Source organism: Toxorhynchites rutilus, chromosome 3, assembly GCF_029784135.1.
Source record: "Toxorhynchites rutilus septentrionalis strain SRP chromosome 3, ASM2978413v1, whole genome shotgun sequence".
In the NCBI taxonomy this organism is placed as follows: domain Eukaryota; kingdom Metazoa; phylum Arthropoda; class Insecta; order Diptera; family Culicidae; genus Toxorhynchites; species Toxorhynchites rutilus.
In genome coordinates this window covers 143,687,760-143,696,999 of record NC_073746.1, presented here as the reverse complement: position 1 = coordinate 143,696,999, position 9,240 = coordinate 143,687,760, and positions in this window count along the sequence as shown.

Below are 9,240 nucleotides of genomic sequence, written 5' to 3'. Positions count from 1 at the left end.
ATTTGATTCGTGTATTACGTATACGGCAGCATATTTCGGATCTTCTACAACAAATTACTGGTGGAGTGAATCGTCAAAAATCGCATTTCGTGTATTTGGTTCCGTCCTCACTATACGCCTATACGCTGTCAACTCGCACCAGACTTTCTCTTTCCCTCCCAGAACACTTCTACTTCTATATTCTGCTGTAAAGCTGTAAAGTTTTCCTACTGGGATTCGAAAGCAAACTTCCATGAAAGATACGTTGTATCTATATAAGTGCATATTCCATATCGCATATCCCAAAATTCTGGATACTCTTCCATATCCACACTGGCACGAAAATTTCCCGTATGATGCAGGCTCCTCCTTTGTCGTAGCACACCTTGATACAAAGGGCTTCATCATCATCTACACACCCTCGGTAGTGAATGTGAACGAAATTGCTGTTTCGCAATATCTTCCATTCATTTCATTCTTGTATCGAGCTGTATGTGTACAGGGAAACTTCGATATAACGTACCCTCGTTATAACGTACCCTCGATATAACGTCACTCGACATAACGTACATTTTACCTCGATATAACGTACACATTTCCAAAGTGTAAAGGAAAAAAATTTTCAATATTTTTTTTCTGATAGAACAATGAATTATCTGTATTGTGATGCTAAAACAAGTTTTGTACCTTCAATCAATCCCGAAATACAGCTGGTTTCGTAATTCCGGATTCTAAATGAATCAAGCTATAATCAACATCATGAGAAAGGCTGGTTTTGTCTTCTGATTGAAGTTATTCATTAACTTTACTAAAACAGCAACACAATAATGTATTATAGACTACGTTTGTTAGTACTTTATTATGCTTCGATATAACGTACAATTTTGAAAGTGAAATGTACGTTTTTCGAAGTTTACCTGTATTAGGGTGCCAATGAATGTATGGGAAAAAGTCGACCCTAAAATTTCAAAAAGTTACCCTATACAAAATGTTTAAAACACCCTAAAAAATTCTTCACGACCGCCAGGAGAGCACAGAAAAAAAACTTATGGCGCAAACATTGAACGACCAGGATTGGAAGGCACGCTCATAAAATGGAATGATTTTATTTTTATACGGTTTCGGTTATTACGGATGGATGTGGACCGAAAGATTCCCGTATGATGACACCTACGAGTGGTGGCGTGGCGTGGGAAGAATGATTATTGTTCAATTTCAGGATGAGCTTTCTATGCTTTAATGTCGCACTGATGAGACGTACTCATGTACAGTCTTTTTACCAATATAAAGCAGAACAGTATCTTTGCTTCAAAATTATGTGTTTTCTTCGTCGAAAAACCAGAACAATTTCAACTTGCACACTTGGTAGTTATTAAACATTCCAACACTATCTGGTAAAGTTTGCTTCCTAGAGATCTGCACGCTCTGCTCGATTTACTACAGCGATCCTGTTGGTCGGTTCTGAGATGTTATGACTGTAATGACTTTGGGTAATGCATTTATACACTCTGTCCAACCTGTCCAAGACCACCCTGATTCTATTTCATTGCAACACAAACAGTTGGAATTTCAACAAGATACATTCATATATTGTTGAATGCTCAGTATATTTAACGTCAATTTCCTTCAAAACAGTTGTTTGTTTATTTATAAATATGATAATTTATATAACACCATTTCAAAATTCATAAGTATTATCAATGAACAATTCAAAACGATCGACTGATTTACATGTCAATAATTGGCAATCTTGTCATTTCGGCTAATAACCTGGAAAATTCGTGTTGGAATACTATTAACCAAATTCTGCTGAACGGATTTCTCGATATTTTTCCATGTTTCCGAAATTGCGACCTTAAGCTCTTCAATTGTGGTGTACTGTTTTCCCTCAGTGTAGATTCTGCGTACAAGGATCCCCCTAAGATTTTCAGGGCTTCAGAACATGTATGTCATCGTTGAATGATTTGAAAGCTATCTTGAGTTTTTCGGTTGCACAGAATCCCGCCCAAACCATGCACGAGCCTCCACCAAAATTCCTGGTTGAAAAATACTGTTCCTTCTTCCGTAAATCACGCCAGTACCCGTTGAAACCATCAGGACCATCCGAATTGAAATTTCTTTCGTCAATGAAAATAACCTATACATTGAAGAACTTTCCGTTATGGTATATAGCCAAAGGTATTTTTTTGGAAACATTCTTTGTCACAACATACCATGTCGCACTGTCAGTTCATGTGAGCTTTGGCAAAACTCAGACGTCTTCCGATGTGAGAGGGTGTAAGATGAGAAGCTTTAATCTTTCTTTGAGGATGTGAGGATTTTTTACCAAAAATTGACGAATTGTCATCTGAGTAACATTTAAATTGACATATTGCATCGGCGATTTTGAGGTATTCGAAGTCGTTCTAGCTATTTCTCGCTTATCCCGGTCAGAGAGTTTCAATTTACGTGGAGCTCTCTCCTTCTTACCGTATCCTTGAGGATTCGCCAAATAATTGAGCACTACTTGATGGGATCGTCCAATCCATCAAGCAATTTCTCTGATACTAACATTTTCTTGGTGAAATGCATCGTTTTTCTCTTCATGAGCACTTTTCCCTCCGGTATTTTCCACATCAAAACAACTGGAACAACGGAAGATGTAACTGGTCTTATCCATCCTCCCCAGCGCTTGCACAGACACATATGAAAATCATGCAGTGTATGGTAGTCACCAATACCTACACACTAGAATATAAATTGAAGCATTGTGTGTTTACAATGACACAAAGCAGCAAGATCATCACCTGGTCTTATAGACGTTGGACAGAGTGTAAAAATGAAAGATATTGAGATCACTCAAGCTGAATCGATAGATTAAAATAGAAGACATTAAGCTTGGTGAGGTTATTTTGGAATGCAGCTACAGATCCTTCGTCAGGTTAATAGTTTTTTAGCCCAAAATATTTTTTCGGTTTCCATCTGTAATGGAATGATCAATCGATGTTTAATAACAACTATCAGGTGTGCAAGTTGAAACTGTCCGGTTTTTTCGATGAAGGAAACATATAATTTTGAGAAGAGCCTCAAAATATTTCTATTCGAAATAATCTTCGTTTGATTTAGACATTTCGCCCATCTCTCAAAATTGTGGATTCCTTTCCAATTCATTTTATTTTGTTTCGACGAAAATCATTCGGCGACTCATTTTTCGATGCCTTTATATTCCGCGGAATACTGCTCTACAAGTGCCTGTCCCATCGGAGAATCATTCCATCATCCAGTACGAGGTTCGTTTGAAAAGTCCGTGCAAAAATAAAAACTACTTCATTATTTGGGGTAAATCATTTTTAATTTTGTTTTAAATAGTCTCTTCTTAGATTTATACACTTCGTTCAACGCTGCTCTAGTTTGTTGATCTCTTCCGAATAATAGAATTACCATTCGGTTTGGCAATCACCTCCTCGTTTGAATAGTAGTTCTAGGGAGTCTGGAGAATAGCATGTGAGCATGTGAAACGAGTTGGAACTTTATTTCCAAGAAACCTCATTGAGGAAAATGCCGCAACCAGAATGATGGATGTGACGTTAACCACTCGACCACGGGAGAATAAACGTTGTATTAATCGCTAGTTTAGAGTTTAAATAATTGAGTGAATTGGGCCTGTATTTTCTCAAAGTGTTGGCCTGCTGGATCGACGATGGGAGGACATCGAAAGAAATCTGCCAGAAACCGGAACCTTAGGAAGTCGCGGTTCAAGGGTTTAGGGATAACTTCCAATAAATTTTCGTAGTAATTACAACTGCGTCCGTCCGTGACCAGATCTTCGCGTAGACCCTCCATTTTTCGACTATTAGATGTAGTCAATCCTCTTTTTTCCTTTTCAGTACATTTACAATTAATTAAAACAATCGAAGCGCTCAACTCTATTCAGGTCTCCTCGTTATTTTCCGTTACATCCTGATTCCAATGCATGTGCCCTAGCTACCCCTCTTTCGCTGCGACGACGAGACACACGATGTCTAGTTCGACATAAAAACACAACTTAAATGTATTGGTTTCGGTTGTTGTCACGACTAATAACTAAATATTTAAGGTAGGATGCTTTACCTGGACAATAAAACCTAACACTTATTTCCTCACAGATAAATAAAGAAATAGATAAGCAATGAACTGAACAAAAAACAATAGAGTTTGAATATGTAAATAATTGAACAAATAAATTAATAAATAGATAAATAAATGAATACAAAAGTACCCAACCCCAACTACAAAAAAATCTACCACGAAAAAAAACGTTATGTGAAACACCAACAATTTATACAATTAAATTGGACTCACACGTCATCTTTTCCTACGATAGTTAATCACAGACTCCCAATACTACATTTTCTTATTGTCATATGTTTAACTACAGAAAGTTCAAACATTAGCTGTGGACACGGAGTGTTGGTATCTCATACTATAAGACGAATATTTTACAAAATTGGAATAAAGTCCAAAACAATGGTTGGCCTCCTCGCCAACGTCCATATCGTAACCCAATATTTTGTTACATTGCACAGAACCATGTAAGTTGGGTTGCGTCTAATGGCCCCCAATTATTTCCACTAAAGAGTTAATTCGAAAATTTCTTGTCAGGACTACTAAGTTTTTGTACTAAATAGTTCAGCTTTAAATTTCTATAATGTTCCTCCTCGTCGTCAATAATTCCGTAGTGCTACGTTAAAAATGCGGTCGTGTCTTGGACATGCCATCATGCATGTCCAAGCACCATAAGGTTCGTCGTTTGACTACAAGGTTCTCTAATTCATCGTCCGCTTTGTTTTAAAAAAAATTTCCGATAACTATTGTTAGGTTTGTGCTTTACGTCGATGATGAATTTTAAATTTTGGACAAAGATATATTTTCATTTTCCGGCCCAAGTTTCGTGAAACGAAACGAACTACTCTACAACAGTACTAAAAATTGTAAGGGATTGTGTCAAGGCACGACCGTATTTTCGACGTAGAACTACGGAATTATGTTATTCAATTCGTCTATTTTTTACTTCTGATCTTATTCTAAAATGCATCGAAATTTTGGAAATAGTTTTTTAATTATTTGTTTATTAATTTATTGTTGCTAATTCAGTAAACATACAATGAACGCTGGATTTGATTCGTGTATTACGTATACGGCAGCATATTTCGGATCTTCTACAACAAATTACTGGTGGAGTGAATCGTCAAAAATCGCATTTCGTGTATTTGGTTCCGTCCTCACTATACGCCTATACGCTGTCAACTCGCACCAGACTTTCTCTTTCCCTCCCAGAACACTTCTACTTCTATATTCTGCTGTAAAGCTGTAAAGTTTTCCTACTGGGATTCGAAAGCAAACTTCCATGAAAGATACGTTGTATCTATATAAGTGCATATTCCATATCGCATATCCCAAAATTCTGGATACTCTTCCATATCCACACTGGCACGAAAATTTCCCGTATGATGCAGGCTCCTCCTTTGTCGTAGCACACCTTGATACAAAGGGCTTCATCTTTATCGAGGGTGTGTAGTGAATGTGAACGAAATTGCTGTTTCGCAATATCTTCCATTCATTTCATTCTTGTATCGAGCTGTATGTGTACAGGGAAACTTCGATATAACGTACCCTCGCTATAACGTACCCTCGATATAACGTCACTCGACATAACGTACATTTTACCTCGATATAACGTACACATTTCCAAAGTGTAAAGGAAAAAAATTTTCAATATTTTTTTTCTGATAGAACAATGAATTATCTGTATTGTGATGCTAAAACAAGTTTTGTACCTTCAATCAATCCCGAAATACAGCTGGTTTCGTAATTCCGGATTCTAAATGAATCAAGCTATAATCAACATCATGAGAAAGGCTGGTTTTGTCTTCTGATTGAAGTTATTCATTAACTTTACTAAAACAGCAACACAATAATGTATTATAGACTACGTTTGTTAGTACTTTATTATGCTTCGATATAACGTACAATTTTGAAAGTGAAATGTACGTTTTTCGAAGTTTACCTGTATTAGGGTGCCAATGAATGTATGGGAAAAAGTCGACCCTAAAATTTCAAAAAGTTACCCTATACAAAATGTTTAAAACACCCTAAAAACAAAACACCCTATGCCAAGCATCAGCTCAATCGAACTTACGGGAGAGTGGCGCAAAGTGGTCAAAGTATGAGTTTTTTGAAAATCGAAAAATCACCCAAGGAGGGAGTAAAGGAAATCGGGGTTTTCGAAACAAAAAAAATTGATCTAGTGTAATCACTCTGGAACTTAGTTTTTTTCCGGAGTACGAGACGAAACGTATGGTTTTAAGTGCCAATAAAAATAATGATCTCGATTTTTCATTTTCATTCGGAACCTGTTGCGAAATGTTGATTTGCACGATAATATACCCTATGCAAAATATTAGCTCATTCGAACTTCATTTATTAGTGTCGCAGACGTTAAATTTTGAGTTTTTTGAAAACCGAAAAATCACCGGAAATCGGGGTTTTCAAAAAAAAATTTTATGCTAAATGTCTTAAAATTGCATGGCACATCGAGATTTGCAGTTATCTCATAAAATTGTTTTTTGTTAAAAATCGACTTTTCAGACGGTAAAACGACGAAGTGTCAAAAACAAATTTTTTTTTGACAAAAGTTTTTTTCGAGGTAACAGTAAATCTCGACGAGTTATGCAATTTTAAGACATTTGGCACTAAAAATTTTTTTGAAAACCCCGATTTTCGGTGATCTTTGGCTTTTCAAAAAAACTTAAATTTTTACGTCTGTGACACTAATAAATGAAGTTCAAATGAGCTAATATTTTGCAAAAGGTATATTAACGTGCAAATCAACAGCGAGTTCCGAATGAAAAATCGAGATAACCATTTTTATTGGTACCCAAAACCATAGGTTTCGTTTCGTATTCCGAAAAAAATCCGAAAGTCCCAGAGTGTCGATTTTTGACAAACAAAAATTCGAGATGACACTAGATCTCGACGTTTCATGCATTTTTAAGACATTTGGCATCAAAAAAAATATTCGAAAACCCCGATCTTTCGATTTTCAAAAAACTCAAAATTTGACCGCTTTGCGCCACTCTCCCTTAAGCCCGATTGAGCTAATATTTGGCATAGGGAGTTTTTTCGAGTTGGTGAACATTTTTTATCAGGTAACTTTTTGAAATTAGAGATGACCATTCTCGTTGGCACTCTAATGTGTATATGTGTGTGTGAAATCAGCATTAGGAACGAATGATGTTCGCTCGTTGTGATGTGCTTGGTAACTCGCTCGCGACTGTGATTCCAAATCACGGATTGCTTATTTATACCAAACTAGCTGACCCGGCAAACTTCGTCCCGCTCAGAATTTGTTTTTTGTTATCAATCATTCCTTGCTAAGCGCCAGTTCATGGGTTCAATCGCAGAACTGTGAAATATGATAGAATAAAGACAGCCCCAAATCGGACAATTCCTTCCTCGTACTCTTATCAACACATTCGGCGATCCATTTTTATTGGTATAGATGGAAGAAGATACAGATATTTCGTTAGCGAGTTAGCGGAGTATGGAACCACCATAGAAACGATCATCGATCCCTAAAATCTCTTTATGCTAAGTTTAATTCCATTTGTTTGATTAGTTCTTACTCTAATTGAAACATTCGAAACATTCTTGAACCACTACTTAGAGCGTTGCAGTGAATTTAGCAGTGTTGATTTACTTTCAAACTCGAAGTTTATGAAGTTGTACTATCATTATTGAATGGGAAACAACATTACATTTGTAATTTATTTCTAGTTTCTAGTTCCTAGTTCCTATGAAAAATTTTCTTACATTCTCTCTCGTATTATAAAATATGGAGCTTATATGGCATTTTACATTGAAAATAATATTTAACGTTTAATCCTAGAACTAACCGTTCTCGAGTTATTATATATTTTAGATAATGAAAATTATGTTCGTGAAACAATAGAAAACTCATACTGCTGCGGATTTCCAACAATTTCGCTGTATGTCATATTTCAATCAGACATCTATGTTCCGAGTTATGATTTTTTGCAAAAAAGTTAAATGATTCTGGATATGCCCTTATAAAAATCAGTCGTAATTAAAATTGTTCATTTGATAATGTGATAATGTAATAATGTAATAATGTGATTTATTTTTAGGTAGCTGTCACCATATGTACAAAGTTACAAGCAGAGGCCGGCAGATTTGGCATGGAATTGTTCCATATTCAGTACCAGTTGAAGGATTCACGATCATCCTTTTTATTTTTACATCTCTACATAGAGTTAACGGACAAAGCTTATCAGTCTTTGTTCTCTGTTATATCTTTCTGAATTGAATTTTACTCTAATTTTTGAGCATTGAGTCTAGTTTGGAATTTCCGTATAATTGTTATTTCCTATTTGGAAAAAAAAAAATGTTTTATCAAAGATAGACTACTATCCCCAAAACCAAAACCTAACAGCGGACAAGTTCATGATTCGAAGCTGGAAAGTTCTAATTTCACCGTCCGATAATACTATCAAATTACATACACGATCCGTCCGAGAGCCGCAGCAGAAATTACGATAATGTCGCATATTGGATTTGAACCACGCGCACTGAAACTGGACGGGAACGATTTAGTCCTTCGTCGTCGGTATACCGGACTGGCCGGCCAGGGCAGTAACGGTCCGGCAGCAGGGACACATTGTTGCAAAAGTGCAAATGATGGAATCATACCGTGGCAAATCTCGTCTCGTTGGATCATCATGCTCGCATCATCATCCCTACCGTCGTCATTTGCTCGGTCGATTGGTTGGTTGGCTGGCTGGCTGGCTGGCTGGAAGGATGTCACGGTGTGTACCAAGTGAAGTGGCAATTTCAAACTTTTAGTCTGTCGTACTTGCCGTATCACTGTGTGATGCTGTGATGCGGCTGCAGCTTGCTATCGACGTGAGCTCTGCCACCACAAAACTCAAGAAGACATCTGCAGTGTGGGAGAGTATGGGAAAAAGGGGGTCGAGGTTCGAGCATGGCGTAGGACTTAGCGCAACTGTGCAATCATACTTCAATGCAATGTGGATGTTGCTGCCTTTCCATGTGCATGGTATGGGACTAGATGATGACACCGACGCTCGACTGCCCTGGCTTGGCTGGAGGATAAAATTCACACGAGGAACTAACACACAAGGATAGTGTTTTATGTAGTGCTGACGTTCACCGAGCAGAGCAGCGATGGCAATGCGAACGTATAACAGACATTTTGAGCCATGC